Below are 21,610 nucleotides of genomic sequence, written 5' to 3'. Positions count from 1 at the left end.
GAAAGACTACATAAGGGGCCTAGATGCTATCATCTCAAGTATCCTGTATACTAGATTTATTCAATTTCTGAGTATTCCTTCTAGTCTGTCATATTTCAAATGGATCACTGTCAAACATATAGATCCTTGTGATCTTAGACAACTATACTCAACACATATTATAAATCAATATCACAGGTCAAATTCTAAAGAAATAATCTAATTTGGAGAAATCTATTACTAACACAGAAAATAAGAAAATACTTGATATTTATACATAGAAATCGTTCTGCAAAGGACAGTTGTTTCTAGAGTTTAAGACCCTAAATATAGTAAAATGTTTAGCAAAACATCTGTTCAATAAGGTAACTATGGTCTAACAACTGGAAGGAAGAAGACGTACAAGTAAAGTATTAAAATTGATTTAATGATTAAAAAGATGGAGGAAAACATGCCAGCTGCAGAAAAATCAACTGATATTTTCTCCATTCTGGTTCTCATGAAGATCCTTAAATTCTTATTACCTTGGTTTTAAAAGGATTGAAAAATTAAAACTCAAATGGAACTTCTGGTCCTATCCAAGCAAAATCCCCAGATTAAAACCAAAAATCTGCCACAAAAACCAAACATGAAAGTCTTTAACTACGATTCAGTTTCCAAATGCTGATATCCATAAATGGGTAGAAGGTTATGAATTGCTAATTCTCATTTCCCCACCAATAAAATGCAAACCAGCACAGCAGTGAAAATTCCCAGGAAAGCAAGGTTTCCGTCTTAGCCCTGAAGCAGCCATTGCCTAAGTGCAGCTCCCTGCAGCCAACAGCATTAATGGACGCTGCACTGCTGTCCTTCCCTGGAGACAGCAGCCAGCACTACTCAAGCTCCTCACGTAGCAACCAGAGCTCCAGAGCCAGCAGCTGCTGCTGCCTTGTATACTCACCCCTGTGATCCAGCCCAAAGGAACAACCTTCTTCTTACCCCACCCCCACTCCTTACACATTCTTTTTTTTTTTTTGGACCAGTGCTCCATGCCAGAAGGGCTGGAATTATGCCTTTAGAAAGAAACAATCCTAAGGTCACCCTTTTAGTTTTAACTGTGGCTTTTTATTAGAAAAATCAACATTTACCAAATTCCAAATATACACTTAATAAGGCACCAATTTAGGAGTGAAGATTAACCTTTAGTCTTTAAAAGGCCTATTTGCTAAACATTCTCTTTACAGTCAAATTTAAATTTGCAGTTAAAGACAGAAGCTTCTGTTGTGTCCTACCAAAGGACATAATCATTTTTCTACACAGTGACATCTTCAGTAAACCTTAAAAGATTCTAATCCCATAACGAGTCAGAATTTTTGGCTACAGAAGAAAACTAATGATCCTCCTGAAAAAACCGGTAGAAATCTAATAAAAAAATTTCTTGTCCTCCAACAGGCCCAGAAACCTCTGAAAAGGTGAGGTTTACTATCTCAGATTCCACACACCTCAAATTACCACTTATAATTTTCCTCTCAGAGTGACCTACAAACATTGATATAAAACTAATCAAGAAAATTTCCCAAATAGGGGGTACACATTCTCTTGAAAAGCTCAGGACACTCAACTCAGCTGGATCCACCCTAATCACAGTATTGCTATGTAATATGTAACATCTGCCCAACAAAAATGTTAATATGACCTTGGTCATAAATATGTCATTTAAATGCAACTCGTTTCATCAAGAGATAAAGGAAATTTGCAGAGGACCTGGGGATTCTTTTAGTACTATGAGAACGGGGAAAACTGGAAAAATAAACTAAGTATAGACAAAGCCCAATGCAACCCAGAGGTCTGGGCAAGAAATGAGTTAGTGGTGAACACATTGCACAAGTAACATGAGAAAGCAGAAAATGCAGGTCATACACGCAACCCTGACCCAGACCAGCAGAGCTGGCTGCAGCATCAGTATCCAAGGGAAAGACCAGTTATTCCCAAGAAGTGAGAGGAGCAAAGGAGCTCTGTAGAATAAATTAGCATAGAAGGGGCTTTCCCAATAGAAACTTTCCCTCTCACGCGATTCACCTACTTAAAAACCAGGGCTTTTTCTCATCACCATTCACTTCGCATCCCTGGCTTCCACGCAGAGGGAAAGAGAATTCATAAAGGCTACATTTTTCTGCCTTTAAAGACGTTCGCAAATGATCGCTCTCCACGCCCAAGGCAGGGAAAACGACACAATCTGGCTCAACTCCAAGCTAGAACCCTACAAATCCAGTGAGGCCATCTCAGATATACTGGGGCTTACGCCACTGAGAGCCCAAGAATGTGAGGTGGGGGTGGCGAAGGTAATGTCCTTAGTGTGGGAAACGAAGCAATCATCTGGAATGGGGACCCCAGGACGAGGGGGAAGGCGTCCAGGAACATTTGGGGGTGGGGTGGGGAGATCGAAGCCCCCCCCCAGAAAGATCAGAGTTGTCACAAGGCCGCGCGAATGGGGGTGGGGGTGAGGTTTGGGGAGGGGAAAAAAAGTGTGCCTGTGTATTTTGAGAGGAGAGCAGTGAGAGGCCTATCCTCAAGTAAAAGGTAAACGTGGAGTAGGCAGTTCCCAGGAAAAGGGGTGAAGAGGCGTGGGGGGAGGGGAAGCGTCCTGACCCAGGAAAGACGTGAAAAGGGTAGTGGGGTCGATGAGATTACGGATGGGGCCTCTCCGCCTGGGAAAGGGGTGCAACGATGTGTGGGGGGCGGCGAGGGGGATGAGAAGGGGCAGCATCCTCCTACTGAGAGCCTGGGGAGGGCCAGGCCCACGTCCCGAGAGCAAGCGCGGGGAGACGGAGGAGGTGACCCTTCCCTCCCCCGGAGCCCGGTCGTGAGGGTAGGTCTCTCTTTTCTGTTGGACCCTTACCTTGTCCCAGGCCTGGGCCCGGGCTGCGGCGCACGGCACTCCCGGGAGGCAGCAGGACTCGAGTTAGGCCCAACGCGGCGCCACGGCGTTTCCTGGCCGGGAATGGCCCGTGCCCGTGAGGTGGGGGTGGGGGGCAGAAAGGCGGAGCGAGCCAAAGGCGGGGAGGGGGAAGGGCCAGGGAAGGAGGGAGGGCCGGCACTACAGTGTTGGCGGACTGGCGGGACTGGGGCTGCGTGAGTCTCTGAGCGCAGGCGGGCGGCGGCCGCCCCTCCCCCGGCGGCGGCGGCGGCGGCGGTAGCAGCTCACTCAGCCCGCTGCCCGAGCGGAAACGCCACTGACCGCACGGGGATTCCCAGCGCCGGCGCCAGGGGCACCCGGGACACGCCCCCTCCCGCCGCGCCATTGGCCCCTCCGCCCACCGCCCCGCACCCATTGGCCAACTCGCTGCCAATCAGCGGAAGCCGCCGGGGCCACCTAGAGAAGAGGCTGTGCTCTGGGGCTCCGGCTCCTCAGAGAGCCTCGGCTAGGTAGGGGAGCGGAACTCTGGTGGGAGGGGGTCCGGCGGATTGGTGGGGGGATGGGTGGCTGAGGTCGTCTGGCCGGTATCTGGGGGTCGCCTTCCCCGGTGGGAAGACGGGAGCATAGCGTTTGTTACGCTGAAAGGGAAAGAGGTGGTCAGAGGCAGGCGAGAGTGCGGCCCCCCTTGCGGCAAGCGAAGGGGGAGGGAGAAGGGAGCGGAAAAGGCTCGAATCCGGACGGAGCCATTGCTCCTGCAGAGGGAGGAGCGCTTCCGGCTCTTATCTTGTCACTGATTGGTTGCTGCTCCTCCCGCCGTGTGTGAAAACACAAATGGCGGGTTTTGGTTGGAGTAAAGCGCCTGTCAGTTACAGCCTCGGGAGTGCGCAGCCGCCTAGGGACTCTCGCATTGCCCACTGGGTGGGTGCTTAGGTAGGTAGGGTGGAGAGAGACTTGGATGAGCAGGCGCGGTCGGCCTCCCACGGGGAGGTAGGGGTGGGGGTGGGAAGGGAGGGTCAGCGAAAGTGGCTTCGCGCGGGCGTCCTACCACCCTCCCCTTCCTTCGGGGGAGTCGGTTTACCCGCCGCCTGCTTGGCTTCGGCATCTGATTGGCTGCTGAAGCTCAGGGAACGGCCCCTTGTTATTGGCTCGGGTCCCAAATGAGCGAAACCACTGCGCGGGTCGGCGGGGAGGCGGTTGTTGGTACGGTCCTCCCCGAGACCCAGCGCCGCAGTGTCTGGCCCCGCGCCCCTGCGCAACGTGGCAGGAAGCGCGCGCTGGAGGTGGGGGCGGACTGCCGGGCCGAGGATTCTGGGTGGTGGTGATTGCGGCTCCGCCCTGGGCGCCCGCTGCCTGAAGGACAAGACTAGCCCGACCTGCTCCTGGACCCGTGGGGCTGAAGGGAGGAGTGGGGGTCGGTGCGGCTGGCTTGTGGGTGGGAGGTGCATGTTCTCCAAAAATCGGCGCGAGCTGCAATCCTGAGGTGGCTGCAGTGGAGGAGGCGGAGAGAAGGCCGCACCCTTCTCAGCAGGGGGAGGGGAGTGCCGCAATACCTTTATGGGAGTTCTCTGCTGCCTCCTGCCTCCTAAGGACCGCCCTGGGCCTAGAAGAATCCCTCCCTCCCCCGCGATCTCGTCATCGCCTCCATGTCGAGTCCCTTCTCGATTATGGGCGGGATTCTTTTGCCCAGGCTTAACCTTAATCCTGGGCGTTGTCCTGCAGTGGATCGAGCAGGTATAAGATTTAGAGGACGAACCCAATTTCTTTATCTTCCCACAGACTTGAGTTTGTGTCACAAAATAATTATAATGGGGTGGTGGAGTGAAATGAAGTCCAGGCAACACCTGGGACTGATTTTATGCAGCGAGACTGCGTGTTACTACTTCTTAACATCCTTTTGTTGCATTTTTTCCAGGAGATTGAGAGAGGTTAAAAGCTTGATCTCCTGACTTTTATACTCTCCCCGTTTGAGACAGTTGAGAAATAGGTTAAAGGCATGATCTCTTGAGTTCCCCATTTGAGACCGTTGCTACACCGCCAAAACAGAGCGTCTTAGATTAGATCTTAAAAATTTAATTCCCCACCCTTGCATTCTCAGAGTCAGGCCTTTTAGCAACTCTCACTCATACTTTCAGCCCATTTTCTGTTTGTTATACTTGCTCATCCTGTCCCAGTCATACCATTGGCTTTCTCCTCTCCTGTTCTTGGTATCCCGGTGAGTCATGAAACTAGACAGGTTTCACCACCAATTAAGGCTACCTAGCTCGAGCATAGGCTTCACTCTTGCCCAGCAATGCGTTTATTCCTCTTTTATGGATATTCTTGAGTCTTTACCTTGATATTCATTTAATTTTTTAACCTCAGCTGGGATTCTACTGTCCCTCTGAGTAGTCCAGATGATCTTGACTACTGCTTTGCTGAGAACTGGACGTGAGGTTCAGCAGCATCTCTTTTATATCCTTAGAATACCTTTCAATCCATTTTCATTGATATGCTCAACAGTTAGTAATCGAGCTCAGTTGCCATAAGGCTAGTATCCTCCGAACTAGTATCTCTTGTGTCTGGTATCTGCTGATACAACTTTCATGTGTCCAGGACAGTTGTTCTCATACAAAGATACAGCATGGAAGTAACTGATCAACTCCTTTACTGGGTGGTAACTACTGACAGGATGAATTCCATCATCACAAACGTGATGTGAAAGGTCCCTCAGTGGACAACCTCATCTTAACAGCCTTTTTGTTTCCAAACAACATTATTAGACCTCTTTGTAGGGTGGTTCCTCCTGGAATGCTACCCTTGATAGTCCTTACCCTTCCAATAAATACTGTTGAAACTCAAATATCTCCCCTATGATCTTGCCTTCTGTGGTCTATGCTTTAAGCTAGAATCCCCTTTCTCTTGGTCCCGTAGCAGGTTGAATCATAGCACTTCTCAGGTGGTTGTCAGTGCTTATTTAAGTTCTCTTAACTATTCTGAGCTTCTTGTTAAGTGTTGTACCTAAGTTCCTAGTATATTCCTTGATGGCTAGCCAACCTTACACGGAGTGAGTGACTTGTAGATGTCTTTATAAGGTTTGATAGATTGTCCTCTGTTAATACTTCTTTGTGTGCTGGCTAGTGTTCTAGATTAGCACTGTCCAGTAGAAGATTCTGCAGTGATGGAAATGTTCTGTAGTGTGCTGATATGATGGCCACTAACCAGAAGTTATTCTTGAGCCCTGGACATGTGGCAGTTGTGACTGAAGAACTGAATTTTAAATTTTATATAATTTAAATTACTGCTGTAATTTAGTGAGGCTCTAGCTACAGACTCTGGATTGCAGAATACTTAATGTTCACTCACTCAGTAGTGTCCAACTCTTTGCGACCCCATGGACTGCCCCACACCAGGCTTCCCTGCCCTTCACTATCTCTGGGAGCTTGCCCAGACTCTTGTCCACTGAGTCGGTGATGCCATTCAACCATCTCGTCCTCTGTCATCTCCTTCTCCTGCCTTCAATCTTTATATGGACATTGATAATTTTCTCTTCATACAGAGCAGTAAGGAACTTCTGGCACATTGAAGTTCCTCCCACACCACCCCTGACTCCTGCCAGGTTGGTTGGTTGGCAGGTTTTAATACTGGATTGACCAAAAAGTTCATCTGGGCTTTCCGTATGATATGGAAAAACCCAGATGAACTTTTTGACCAACCCAATACCTATTTGTATTCTTCTGCTCAGTTGCTCAGTGATGTCTGACTCTTTGCAACCTGGTGGACTATAGCCCACCAAGCTTCGCTATCCATGGGATTTTTCAGGCAAGGATACTGGAGCAGGTTACCATTTCCTGACAGCTAAATCCAGAAAACCATTTCTAAAGATAAACCTGCCTTGAACAATGTTGAGAAAGCAAGTATTGATGTGTTTTGTGTTTCAAAAAATAATACATAATGAATTTTAGGAAAGTGGGGTTTCATTAAACCATAATGATGACAAATTTAGTGAGGAATAGGACTTTAAAAGGGAAACTTTTTAACTTAAAATTTTTCCTTAAAATGTGAGATGTGCACATAATTGGCTTGCTTATTTAATGCAGACTCCCAGTCTCACACCCAGAGATTCTGAATTCAGTTAAGATTGGTGGGGGGGCATTAGAATTCTGTGTCTTTTATATCCTTCCGATGTTGGTAGGCTGGAAATCACACTATGAATACAGTCCTGTGGGACTACAGTATGCCTGTCTTTAGTAGTTTCAGAAGCTTATAGGTCAGATTGTTTTGTTTTTATTTTAGAAGGAATGTTAGACTATTTCAAGTTAATTTTTTTTTTTTTTTTTTTTTGAGAAAGAAGTTTCCTTTTTTGTCTATTTTCCCACTACATGCATTCCTCAAGGATATGGATTTGTTTTTGATTCCTCGGTGCCTGAAGTTAGAGCTGAGTACTCAATAAATGATTTTATTGACTTATATGTGAAATTGATTTTCAGATAAGAGTTTTAAGTCCACAGAAACAATGCTCCTTTTATGGAGAAACTTAACCCAAATTATCTAATATTCTATTCATAAAGGAAACTGATGCCTCATGGTCTCTGAATACATTTGTCGGCCATTTAGCTCTTCCTTGGGTTTCCTGTACAAACCCTTGCACTTAGCCTCTTCCTGTGCTTGAATTCCTTAGACTTTTATTAACAGTTTTTTAAACAAACCCACTACTTAGCTCCTTCTGAAGTAGAGCCATATTATTTCTTAAACTCCTAGGACAAAAACTGAGTAGAATGAAAACATACTTGCATGCGAGAATTGAAGATTTTGTAAATGCTCTTAATTTTTTAAAAGATTTATAAAATTTGAACATAAATTTTTCTATCATATTTTTTGTGTACAGAAGAGGTATGGTAAATTATGGTTTGCAACTATTAATACAAAATGTGATAGGGATCAGCATCAGGAGGGTAAGAGTAGTTTGTTTTAGGCAGCATGTGAGATTTTAATTCACCAAATATTGGAGGCACAGAGTCTTAATGACCACCAGGGAAGTTCACAGGCCAACCTTAATTATGGAACACATCGTTAGGTCATGTACCCAGAAGTCTGGTACTTTAGATTGCAGACTGAGAATTGTTGATTTAGTTACCTGATAGTGTACTACTTTATATTGGAGAATGTATTACTCTAGAAGACTTTTTCTTATCCATGACCCCCCATGGAGTCTTAATGGAATGGGTGAGAAACTGGAATATTAGAGAACTGTTAATGGATGGAATAAAATATTTAGATTTATGTAGGCCAGAGTTGAAGGTATACCACTAAGGTATACCCTTACTGGTGACTAGAGAGACTATTTCTGCCTCTCTGATTATATCTAAAAGTCATGGCTACATTTAATAACCCTACTTTCCAGTTTTTTCCCTGGGCCTTTGGTTTGTAGTAGTACTTGATTACCCTTTGTTTTCTAGTTTTTTGGGTTTTTGAAAAAGTTGTTTATACTGGGCTCTTCCTGCTGACAACAGTAACACATTTTCAGGTACATTTGTAGAACTAGTTATTTTACCAGCTAACTAAGCATGTCTAGCGAATGGATTCTGGTCAGTTCAGTCAACACTCTTTACAAACTTTTTTCTTTTTACTGACCTTCAGTCAAAATCTCATCCCAGATGTTTTACTGTAATAAGCAGTGGCAGCTTACTCTAGTGCATATTATAGGCAAAGCTAATGGAAACACAGGATAGAAGAAATGAACTAATAATATTGAGTTCCAGTTGTGTACTGGATAGTATGCTGAATTTTGGCCAGTGTATTAGTGTGGTTCTGATACATAAAACCTCATCTAACTGAGTAGGAAACTAAAGCTGTGAGACTGAACAACTTTCCTATAGACAGCAATTTATTAAGGGCCAGGGATCCAAACTCTGGTCTGACTTGCTTAGCTATTACCAATTTAGAGTACTGTCTTTTCTGATGGAAACAGTCTTTTAGAAAATTTAATCTAGGTGCACATACAGGATAGGCTGTGTGGTTGAAGGCAGAGAGACCACTTAGGTTCTTTTATAGTAGTCCAAACAGGAAACGATGAGGGCTTATATACAGTGGTAGCAGTCAAGATGGAAAGACAAGGACTTGGACTAGCTAAATGTCAGTCACTGAAAAGAATAGTCTCAACAGATTCCTTTCTCAAGGAAGCCTTCCATGATGCCTTAACTCCAGTATATTGGGTTCCCCAACTGAATGGTGTCATAGCATTTCTCACAATTATAATTCTTAATTGGGGTGTTTTCTGCATACTTCTTTAGCTTGCTCCTTCAGGGCATGACTTTGCTTGTTTATGTCTGTATCCCTGTTGCCTAAGTATATGGAGGTCTTCAGGGTCAAAACTGTTTTCGTAATACAGTTAAGTCCCTTACATATGAACGTTCAAGTTGCAAACTTTCTCTCCATTCATGTAAGTTAGTTCACATGTCTTGTGTACACCGTCATGATGTAGGGGTTTTCTTTGAGGAGGCACTGGTACTCTTTGAGACACAGGATCCAAACGTAGACCAGTACATAGAGGTTGCAGCAACTGTTAATGCCATCCAATGCTATTGTGTCTTCTCTGATGAGAAAAAAAGAGCTACTACCCAGACATCACTGGATCAGGTATTCAAGAGGGTAGACAGAATTGAATCCAGCGAAGAACCAGAATCTGTGCTATTCAGACAGACTTGAGTCCAGCAAGGAAACAGAACTTGTGCCATCCAGGTCAGGTATCAGAGAAACTGCAGCTTACTTTCCATCTCCTATTGCTGATAACCTTCAACTCTACTATCTCCCACCTCCTCTCCCCCCTCCAGTCAGTAACTCTTGCCTGTTCCCTCGATGCCAGCCCTTTATGCCAGCCTTTGCACTATATTATTGTACTTTTCAGGGTACTGAAAAATTAAAAATGTTTATGTATTAATGTTTCTGTGAAAAGTATTATAAACCTGTTTCAGTATAATACAATATAGTCAATTGTGTTAGTTAGGTACCTGAAGAACCTAAGCTACTCCATCTTGTCAAAAAGAGAACTCCATTTTGTGAAGTTCCCGGAAAAAGACTTTGGAAATCACCCGACCTCACCCCACTATCCATGTGCCAATCAGACCTCAGACCAAAAACTCCTGACTTCAGGAATTTGTGGTTTGCCTAGGTAATAAGAACCAATCAGAAATCAACACACAACCCTTCAAAAGAGGGTGACCAATCAGATGTCCTCCAGCCTGGAAATCCCCTTTTACATGAATATACCCTATATAAGCAATGTAACCCAAAACTCGGGGCTCCTTCCCATAGCCACTGCATTGGTAACGGTGGGAGCCCCAGCTTGAGCTTGGTAATAAAGACTCTCTTGCTTTTGCATCGGACATCAGCTCCCTGGTGGTCATTGGGAGATTTCGCAACTTGTGCATAACATTTGGGGGCTCGTCCAGGATCTCCCACCGGCTCCACGGGAGGACTGATCCGGAGAGTCATCTGCAGCCGGTAAGCTTTTTTCTTTCTTTTTCCTTGTTTCTGATAAGGCCTATTTTCTGAAACCGGTATATGACTCAGGCAGACGTGCCAACGGGTCGCCGGTGTGGGTCATTGGGAGACGTCCCCGACCCCCTCGGAGGGGACGGAGTGCCCCTGTTCTCTGTAGACGGTAGCGGGTCGCTCCTGCTGAACAGCCGGAGGCCATCGTCTTACTTTCAGTTTTGCCTCTGAACTCCCGGAGGTATATTTCTTCTGTCTCTCTGTTTGTCTGTGTGGCTGTCCATTTTGTCTGTGTTAATTTACCAACATTTGATTGATCCAGGGATGATGGGGCAATGCCATTCTAGCCCCACGCCTCTATCCTTGATTACTGATCATTTCAAGGAGGTCAGAATGCGCACTCATGACCTCTGTGGAAGTCAAAAAGAATAAATCACTTTTTGCAGTGCAGAATGGCCAACCTTCAATGTAGGATGGCCCACAGAAGGCACCTTTGATTTGGAAACTACACCGAGTCCGAGATATCATCATCCGACCGCAGATCGGACACCCTGACCAAGTTCCCTATATCATCGTATGGGAAAATAGTGTGTTGCGCCCCCTCTCCTTGGGTAAAACCTTTCTTTCCTCAACAGGGATTTTCTATCAATCAGGTGTTAGTGACCCAAAAGAGCCTGAAGAATCCCAAGGAGCCTGAACCAACGGCACCACTCTACCCTATTCTGCAGAAGGGAACAGAAGAAGAACTCCTCTTCCCTCCCCCTTACCAACCCCCCAAACCACCGCCTGCCCCCCCCCCCATCCCTCCACCCAGGGCCGAAACACAGGGAGGGGGGCCCGCACAAAATACACGCCATCGGTGAGCCATGGCCCTGGAGGGGCCGGCAGACTCAACCATTGCCCTCCCCTTACGAGTGGCCGGCCCCCCCGATGAGGAAGGAAACCAAACTCATCAATATTGGCCCTTCTCTACTAGTGACCTATATAACTGGAGATCCAAAATGCCAAGTTCTCAGATAACCCTAGAGATTTAACCAATCTTCTAGAGACTGTGCTCTTCACCCACCAGCCCACCTGGGATGACTGCCAACAGCTGCTCCAGATTCTCTTTACCACAGAAGAGAGAGAATACAAAATGAGGCCTGAAAAAGGGTCCCAGGGGCAAATGGAGAACCCACCACTAATATAGATGAAATTAATGCCTCTTTTCCTTTTTCACGACCAGACTGGGGTTACAATACGGCACAAGGTAAGGAGAGGCTCCGGGTCTACCGCCAGACTCTTGTGGGGGGAGGGGGTGGCTTAAGGCAGCTGCATGGAAACCCACTAACCTAGCTAGAGTAGGAGATGTTCAACAGGGCCCCACCAAGAGTCCAGCAGCCTTCCTGGAAAGGCTGATGGAAGCTTTTAGACAATACACCCCCATGGATCCAGAAGCAGAAGGCACCCAGGCCACCTTGATAATGCACTTTGTCAATCAGGTGGCCCCTGATATTAGAAAAAAGCTACAAAAATTAGACCACCTGGGTGAAAAGAGTATCCAAGATTTAATGACTGTAGCAGAAAGAGTCTACAACACCTGAGAGACCCCTGAGGAAAAATAAGCCAAAGCAGCGGACCGCCAGACCCGTAACATGGCACGCATCCTGCTGGCCACTACAGTTCCTGACTCAGGAGAAAGGAGTGCCAATTGCGCCGCCTAGCTACTGAAGGTAAGAATCGTCCCCCTACGCGACCAGCATTGGGGAAAAAACTGTGACTGTTGTAAAGAAGAGGGACATTGGGCCAAAGAACGTCCCAAGGAGAAAAGGGGCCACGAAACACCCCCATCCTGGCCATCGAAGAAATGAGTGACTAGGGAGGACGGGGTTCAGCGCCCCTCCCTGAACCCAGGGTAACCCTAAAAGTGGAGGGGACCCCAATTGACTTCCTTGTCGACACGGGCTCAATATTCGGTTTTGCTAGAGCCCCAGGGAAAACCGGCCGAAAACACCTCTTGGGTGCAGGGGGCTACTGGAATGAAACTATCAATGGACTACCCGAAGATCAGTGGACTTGGGTGCGGGATGGGTATCCCACTCTTTCATGGTCATTCCGGAATGCCCCTTCCCGCTGTTAGGACAAGACCTGTTGACCAAAATGGGGGCCCAGATTCATTTCCTCCCAGGGGAAACTAAAATACTCGACCAGTCGGGCAGACTGATCCAAGTACTGACCATCCAATTAGAAGATGAATATCGGTTGCACCAGAAACCTATACCGCCCCTGGTGGACATTCAAAAATGGCTAGATGAATTCCCCGATGCATGGGCCAAGACGGGGAACTGGCTTTGCCAGACACCGCCCTCCTATATATATAGATCTCAAGCCAGGGGCCAACCCTGTCTGGACCCCATGACCCTGGAGGCCCGACGGGATCACCCCGCATATCCGCAGACTCCTGGCCCAGAAGATCTTGAGACCCTGCCAGTCGGCCTGGAATACCCTCCTCCCCGTCAAAAAACCCAATTCTCATGACTATCGGCCAGTACAGGATCTATGAGAGGTCAACCACCGACTTTTAGATATTCACCCCACTGTGCCGAACCCATACAACCTCCTGAGCTCATGCCCACCAGACCAACACTGGTATGCGGTCCTAGATTTAAAAGACACTTTCTTCAGCCTTCCCCTGGCGCCCAGAAGCCAGAATCTTTTTGCCTTTGAATGGTCCGACCCGGAAGAAGGAATTAACAGCGAGCTGACCTGGACCCGGCTGCTGCAGGAATTCAAGAATTCCCCCACCATCTTAGACGAGGCCCTTCATGAGGACCTGGGTGAGTTCAGACAACACCCCCAACTAACCTTGTTACAATATGTAGATGACCTCTTGATTGCAGTCAAGGATCAACAAACCTGCCTCACGGGCACCCAAGAGCTACTGCAGACCCTTGGAAAATTAGGATACCGAGCCTCAGCCAAAAAGGCTCAGATATGCCAACCGGAGGTCACCTACTTGGGGTATGTACTAAAAGAGGGGCAGAGACGGCTGTTGGGGGCACAAAAGGAGACGATACTCAAAATCCCTACCCCAGATTCACCTTGAAATGTGAGAGAATTTTGGGGGTCTGCTGGCTTTGGCCACCTTTGGATCCCTAATTATGCGGAACTGGCTAAACCTTTATATGAAGCCACAAAGAGAAACACCCCTTTCAGCTGGACGGAACAGATGGAGACGGCTTTCAAAACCATTAAAACAGCCCTGCTGTCAGCCCCTGCTCTAGGGTTGCCTGACGTTACAATACCCTTTCTCCTGTATGTAGATGAAAAACAGGGAGTGTCAAAAGGGAGATGCAACATTTGGGACCTAGACCCCGTGGCGTCAGGCTGGCCACCATGCCTCTGCATGATTGCAGCAGTGGCCCTAATGGTCAAGGATGCAGATAAACTGACACTGGGGCAAGAGTTGCGTATCACCGCCCCCCGTGCCATTGAGGGTATACTAAAACCCCCAGATAGATGGATCAGCAACGCTCGGCCTACCCACTACCAGGGACTACTGCTAAACCCCTCCAGAATCATCTTTCTTCAGCCTCCTGCTCTCAACCCAGCTACACTGCTTCCTAACCCGGATTTAGAAGCCCCAATCCACGACTGCGGCGACATACTAACCCAGGTACATGGAACACGAGAGGACTTGCAAAATCGCCCTCTAGCGGATGCTGAAGTTACCTGGTATATGGATGGGAGCAGTTTTGTCCAAAATGGACTCATGTATGCAGGGGCCACAGTAACCACTGAGACCCAAATCATATGGGCGGAAGCATTACTTCCGGGCACCTCGGCTCAAAAGGCTGAATTAATCACCCTAACAAAAGCTCTCCAGTTGGGAGAGAGCAAGAAACTTAACATCATTATTGATAGCTGATACGCCTTTGCTACCGCTCATATTCACGGAGCCATTTACAGAGAGAGGGGCCTCCTCACGGCGGAGGGTAAAACGATCAAAAACGAAGAAAAAAAAGGCCCTCCTCTCAGCATTATGGCTTCCTAAAAAACTAGCCATAATACATTGCCTGGGACACCAGAAGTCGGACACTCCGACCTCAAAAGGAAACAACTTGGCAGGTAAGGCAGCCCGAGATGTTGCCCAGGGCACAGTAATAGAAGGCACCCTATAACTGCCCAACCCTGGAAGTCCTGTTTTGCCAGCTCAGCCCGACTACTCACCAAGAGACAGATTGGATAAAAAGTTTGCCCATGACCCAATTGACCGGGTGGTGGCGGGCAGTGGATAGCTCCCTGATCCTCCCAGAAGAGCTGGGAAAACAAATACTGAAGCTGCATCACGCCACTCACCTGGGGACCTGCAAGATGCAGGACTTGATTAGACATGCCAAAATAACCATGAGAGACTTCAGACCAACAATAAAAAACATTGTATCTACATGCAAGGCCTGCTAGCTCACCAACGCTGCCCAGCACCCAACCAACCCAGGATCTAGAGAGCGTGGAAGTCGACCAGGAACCTACTGGGAGGTGGACTTCACGGAGGTAAAACCGGGTAGATACAGATACAAGTATCTACTGGTATTCATAGACTCCTTCCCAGGTTGGGTAGAAGCTTTCCCCACCAAAAGAGAAACAGCACAGGTGGTGGCCAAAAAGTTGATTGAAGACATCTTGCCACGGTTCAGGTTTCCTGCACAGGTAGGGTCGGACAATCTGCCAGCCTTTGTATCTCAGGTAAGCCAGGGGGTAGCCCGGGCTTTAGGGGCTAAATGGAAGTTGTATTGCGCCTACAGGCCCCAGAGCTCGGGACAGGTAGAAAGGGTAAATAGAACACTCAAACATTAACAAAACTAGTTGCTGAGACTGGCGGGGACTGGGTGGCTCTCCTCCCCTTAGCCCTATACTGGGTGTGGAACTCCCCCTACCAACTGGGACTTAGCCCCTTCGAGATTATGTATGGAATACCTCCCCCAATAACTCCTAACCTAAAAACAGAGGTGCTAAAAGAAATAGATGACCAGAGACAAAAGAGTAGTTTTCATCTCCCACAGGGACACATGGAAGAGACTCAAGGCTCTGTATGAATCAGGCCTGCCACCTGAACCCCACCGCTACCGGCCAGGAGACTGGGTGTTCGTGCGCCGCCATCACCAGGAGACCCTAGAACCCAGATGGAAAGGACCCTTCCTGGTTGTCTTGAAGACGACCACCGCACTCAAGGTTGACAGCATATCCACTTGGGTTCACTACACTCACGGATGGCCTGCACACCTGTTCGTCTTGAGAGAAGAGTTCCTTCCCCAATGGAATGCCAAGCTGGACAAGACAAATCTCAAGCTACAAGGATGATAAAAATACTGTTTATGCTGTTGTCTATATGGCCTGATGCTGCCGCTAACCCCCATCAACCCATGAACCTGACTTGGATGGTTTTAAGTACGACCACAGGAGAGGTAATTAACTCTACCTCGGCCATCTATCCTACAAAGTATCTGGTGGCCGGACTTGGAATTTGACCTCTGTCTTCTGGCCGTGGGATCTTGGGACACCGGTGACTGGGAGGTAAGAACACCCGGTAAACCAGAATGTGGAGCCAGCATTAATCGTTGCAATACCCGACCCCCTACCAACTCAGGACCTGGATGCAGTCATTTCATTCAACGAGCAGCCTTGCGGGACACTACCTTCTATGTATGCCCCGAGGGAAGATGGGACCGGGACTGGGCAACAGTCAATAACTGCGGGGGCGCTGACAAATTTTACTGTGCCACTTGGGGATGCGAGTCAACGGGGACTGTCGACTGGGAACCTGCTACTCGAGGAGACTTGATTACTTTGAGTCGTGTCCCAGGGCCCGCCGGATTAACTGGGGGACATGGGAGGGGATCTCTCGTTACGGGGCCTTGTATGAGGTTTCTTTGCAACCCGGTAAGGCTCAAATTTTCAACCGAAGGAAAAAAGTTCCCCAGTTCGGAGGTGGGACAATCTTGGGGCCTCCGGCTATATCAATCAGGATATGATAATGGATTATTATTCACTGTTAGGCTAAAAATAGAGCCCATACAGACAGGCCCAAGTTAAGGCATAGGGCGTAATTCTGTCCTAGTGCCCCGAGAGCCTACCTGGATGCCTCCCGGGCCCAGGTTTACCAGTATAAACAACCTCCCTCAAATTAACTTTACAGTGCCCAATGTTAAAGATGGTCAGGACCTGTTATTTGACATGATAGATAGTACCTATCAGGTCCTAAATTCCACCCGCCCAGACCTAATAGTTGCTGGTTATGTTATGACATCAAACCCCCTTATTATGAAGACAGCCGTCCTGGGAAATTACACCCAAACGAGAGACCACAGAACTTGCCGATGGCAGCAAAGAGGGGATGCAAGATTAACTCTCCAATGAGTGACTGGACAGGGCCTCTGCATAGGGAATGTCCCCCAAACCTATCAACACCTCTGCAATGCCACAGACTCTGTAAAAACAACTGAGTACCTGGTACCTCCACAGGCTTAGCACCTTGTATACATGGGCAGGTGTTAAATGACTCAAAAGATATCTGTGTGTTAGTACTATTAGTCCCCCGACTGTTCTATCACTCCAATGATGAACTCTTCCAACAACTAGGAGACTCTCACCGGCCCAAGAGAGAACCTGTCACGGCTTTAACCCTCACAGTCTTGTTGGGGTTAGGAACAGCGGAGGCAGGAACCGGGATATCCTCTTTTGTATTACAGAATCAACATTATTCCAGCCTAAGGGCAGCCATTGATCTTGGTTTCGAGCGACTAGAAAGCTCAATCAGCCACCTCCAAGAGTTGCTGAGCTCCCTGGCGGAAGTAGTACTGCAAAATAGAAGGGGGCTAGACTTGGTTTTTCTCCAGCAAGGGGGCCTATGCGCCGCATTAGGAGAAGAGTGCTGTTTTTATGTAGATCACTCAGGGGTGGTCAGAGAATCCCTGGCCAAGTTAAGGGAAGGGCTAAATCAGAGAAAAAGAGAAAGAAATGTCTCAAGAGTTGGTTTGAATCCTGGTTCAACTCATCCCCCTGGTTCACAACCCTCATATCTTCCTTGGCAGGGCCTCTGATTATCTTGCTTTTGCTACTCACCTTCGGACCATGTTTATTAAACAAACTAATAACCTTCATGAAAAGCTGCATCAACATGGTGCAGCTTATGGTGCTCAGGTCCCAATATACAGCCCTACCAACAGCCCCCTTAGTGGGAGACAATATAGATCTGACTACAGACCCATGATTTGGTCTATCCTGGATCCTTGGGAATGGGGGAATGAAGAACCTAAGCTACTCCATCTTGTCAAAAAGAGAACTCCATTTTGTGAGGTTCCCAGAAAAAGACTTTGGAAGTCACCCGATCTCACCCCACTATCCACACGCCAATCAGACCTCAGACCAAAATCTGACTTTACGTTTAGGAATTTGTGGTTTGCCTAGGTAATAAGACCCAATCAGAAATCAACACACAACCCTTCAAAAGAGGGTGACCAATCAGATGTCCTCCAGCCTGGAAATCCCCCTTTACATGAATATACCCTATATAAGCAATGTAACCCAAAACTCGGGGCTCCTTCCCATAGCCACTGCGTCGGTAACGGTGGGGGCCCCAGCTTGAGCTTGGTAATAAAGACTCCATTGCTTTTGCATCGGACATCGGCTCCATGGTGGTCCCTGGGAGATTTCACAACTTGGGCATAACAATACCTAGGCTAACTTTGTTATACTTAGGAACAAATTAGATTCACCAGTGTGTTCTCCGAATGAAACTCATTTGTATGTAGCGGAAATACTATACTAAAATGAAACCAACTTTTCAACTCATTAACCTTTCTGACTTATTCTCGTGTGTAGAGGCTACATGATATGTGGTACTGTCATCACTGATGTTAATTGAATGGTGCTGAATATTCTTCAATTTACTATAATTTCCTAAGGTTTAGTATGAATGTCTGCATCTATAGAAGTTAACTCACTCTTTAGGTTATACCTTCAAAATCCCAGCAAACTTCATTATTATGCAGTTGTTATAAAATTTTGTAGACTTTGTGCCTAAGCATGAATATGAATACATTCTGTTGTCTTGTTGTGAAATAAGGTTTTAAATATTTTCTCACAACTTATAAACTTTTATATTGAATTACAATTTTAGAATATAAATTTTCTCAAACCAATTTATATTTTTCTTATTCAAGAATGAATCATTGGCTTAAAAGACTGGTTGTAAGACTACATGTTCAATGCACAACGATACCATTTATGTCTGAAAATGCTAAAAAGATTAATATTTCACAGTGGTCTGAGGGAGAATCAATTCCAAAAAAACTATAATATCTACTGAAGTATATTAAAGGACAATTTACTATATGGCATTGGCTAAAGGAACATACATACATGGTAATAGAGAAACTTTACAGATAGTTGATGCTCCTAAATATGTGTGGGATAAAAATTAAAAATCATGGTAATGCTACTCTTTAACAATGAGTGTAAGATTTGTGGTCAGACATAAAGGAAGTGTGTGTGAATATCTCATCCGTAGAAATATACTTAACGCCTTACAGTGGATGAATCTACAAACATGGCTGTGTTTTGTTATTTTGCTTTTAGTTGTCAGCAGCAGCGTCAGACTATCCTACGTGATGCACAATAAACACATTTCCTGAGACAGTGTTGAATAACTTTAAAATCTCAGTTTATTCTGATATTTTCACTAATGTTGAAAAGCAAAGGTAGTTAAAACTGCCAGCATTTGGCATAAAACAGTGGTCCCAAACTAGCAGTCATTCTTTACTGTCACCCATTTGCAGTGTGGTGGTCAGAGTTTCATGTTTCATTTAATGATATCCTTGTGAAAATAGTAAAATTATTTATTTAAATCTGGGCCAAAAACTTAAGTTATGACATGGAAAGTTTACATGTGGTGCTTCTGCTACATGCTAAAGTACTCTGGTTGTCTCAAGAAAAAATATGCAATTGAACTGCAGGCTGAATTAGCTCCTGTTTTCTCAGAATACCAGTTTTACTCCAAAGAATGACTCAAATTTTTGTTGTCAGAGTTGGCTGTTCGGCAGACATTTTTCTGAGTATGATGGAGGTGAGCTTTTCAGGGGAAACAACTGACAGCAGTTATCGATAAAATTTCAAATTTGGAAGTGAAGAGTAGAACTTTTGGAAAACTTAAAGGAGCTTGAAAGGAGCTTGACATCTTTTCAGTACTTAGTGTTTTTTTAATGTAATGATTTTAGCTACTATGTAATAAGCTGGGCCAACACTTGGAATATTTCTGTAACTAAGGTGAGCCACTAATTTCTACATGGGCAATACATAAAATAACAAAATTGCAAATAAGTAACATTTCAACCAACTGAATGCAGGAGATAAAAATCCAGCACAGTGCCTTCTCTTAAGACAGATTTCAGAGAACTGAATTACAAAAATACACAACATTGCCAGTCTTTGTGGAAAATAGTTTCTTCTATGAAAATGTTAATGTTACATATTTGTTACTGAAACCTTTCTTCTCATTTTAATCTAATATGATAAGATACTGGTAAACAAAGCTACTTGGGGCCCTGAATTTTTAAGAATGTAAAGAGTTCCTGAGAAGAAACCTGCTATAGCATAGTGTGTGTGTGTGTGTGTATATATAAAAACATAGTGTGTGTATATATATATATATATAAACATTCACACCTGTCAAATATGTCAGTGTAGTTACAGTGGCTCCCAGAGTTAAATGTGGATTACTGGGAGGATGGGCATGCTGGGACAGGGAGCAGGTTTTAGTGGGGAAAGAGGTTCATGTTGAGTTTTAATTTTAGGTAGGACATACAGAGAAAGGGCAAGTAACAAATTCAAAATTTGGGCTTGGGAAAAACAACAACACCATCCTCCTTCCCAGTAAAAATTTTCTTTCATCATGGAATATATAATTAAACAGTTGTTACTTCATAACTGATTGGTGTATGTGTTAGCCTTTAGGACAAAGGTATCAGGGTTGATATAGCAAGCTTCTTATAGTTTTTCCACATTGTACACATTTAAAAATTTGGTACAGGAGAGTTTCTCTTGAACTTAAAAATGTAACCAAGGTACAATAATTTTGATTTTTTGTCCTAGAATTTTCAAACTTTATATTCTTACATAACACCTCACCTAAACTTGGAAAAGGCTTTTCTCTGCCTAACTCACTAATAATACACACTTGTGGGCATTAATGTACTTTAGGTATTTTACAGATATTTTAAAATACTGCCTTTTTTTCACTCTACAGTCCCTGTAGCGCGGACTTAAACCATGTCTGACACTGGTATGTTAAGAATCTAAAATTTTCTGAAAGTCTTACTACCACTTGAAAAGAAATGTTTAAACAAATGTTTCTCTCTCTAGCCACTAGTACATTGTCAGTCTCAGATAACCATCTTCCTTTCCTTTCATTAAACTTAAAAAATCTGTCTCAATGTCTGTTATTTCTCTCCTCCCTCTAAAATATATTGAATGTCTGGTCTATTACCTCAAGTCATTTTTTGTTCAGATTATTAAGATTACCTTCCCCATCTTTTGATATTACCATGGTGCAGCAGGCCCACTTCAAAAGTGAAAAACCAAGATCATGCAACTAGTAGGTGCCAGTGTCATGTATAACTCATCTCAGCTTTCCTGAATCCCTCACGTAGCACATTTCCTGTTCTTGTCACCAGATTACAAAACAATACTAGGGAGGGAGATGACAAACCATTATAGTGTTCACTACATATATCATCTTAAACCAATCTGTTCATGTTTTTACAATGGTATTTAATAGGACTAAAGCTATGATAGATCCAGCACAAACCTGATATACTCAAGAACAGCCAATATGCAAAAATGTCTATGTTCAACAAATATTAAATGTCCATGCTGGTAGGTACATGTGTCAGGCACTTGGTAAGCAGCAAAGAAAACAAACATGTTCCTTGAACTCTAGTCCTGTGGACTGCAGACTAACAGTTTTAAAAGGTTTAAACATTTTGTGAGAGATGAAAGATCTTATGTTGAACCTATAATAGTCCAACTATGCATTCTGATAATGGTAGAAACTCCAGTCTAGGATATAAGACCCTTATAAATGTCTCACTTCCAATTCATACTCAAATAGGAGGTACATCAGAGAGAAACCATACAAAGACTGTGGATTATGCTGCTAATCTGAACTTCTCTTTCAAAGGAAATAAAGACTGTCCTTTTATTCTAGATGAGACATCAAAAGTTAATTAT

General features: G+C 45.2%; 1 protein-coding gene and 1 long non-coding RNA gene across 9 annotated transcripts in view; one reads left to right on the top strand and one right to left on the bottom strand.

Moving 5' to 3' along the window:
- The window catches only part of SETD5 (SET domain containing 5), an 80,001-nt gene extending 77,030 nt beyond the window's left edge, over positions 1–2,971 (bottom strand). For 5 of the 8 annotated variants that reach the window (XM_052635502.1, XM_052635536.1, XM_052635527.1 and 2 more), the window contains exon 1: positions 2,858–2,971. The gene's annotated coding sequence lies outside the window, so the exon portion shown is untranslated. The remainder of the gene's footprint in view (positions 1–2,857) is intronic. The other 3 variants (XM_052635519.1, XM_052635553.1, XM_052635568.1) reach the window with 1 other exon arrangement.
- A 366-nt stretch (positions 2,972–3,337) lies between these two features.
- On the top strand, positions 3,338–18,349 carry LOC128043300 (uncharacterized). The gene is made up of 3 exons (XR_008198945.1): positions 3,338–3,384; positions 10,243–10,354; positions 15,388–18,349. It is a non-coding gene; the product is annotated as an uncharacterized LOC128043300 (long non-coding RNA).
- The last annotated feature ends 3,261 nt before the right edge of the window (positions 18,350–21,610 follow it).

The sequence above is a fragment of the Budorcas taxicolor genome, chromosome 1 (genome assembly GCF_023091745.1).
Source record: "Budorcas taxicolor isolate Tak-1 chromosome 1, Takin1.1, whole genome shotgun sequence".
NCBI lineage: Eukaryota > Metazoa > Chordata > Mammalia > Artiodactyla > Bovidae > Budorcas > Budorcas taxicolor.
This window is presented reverse-complemented; position numbering and strand designations above follow the sequence as displayed.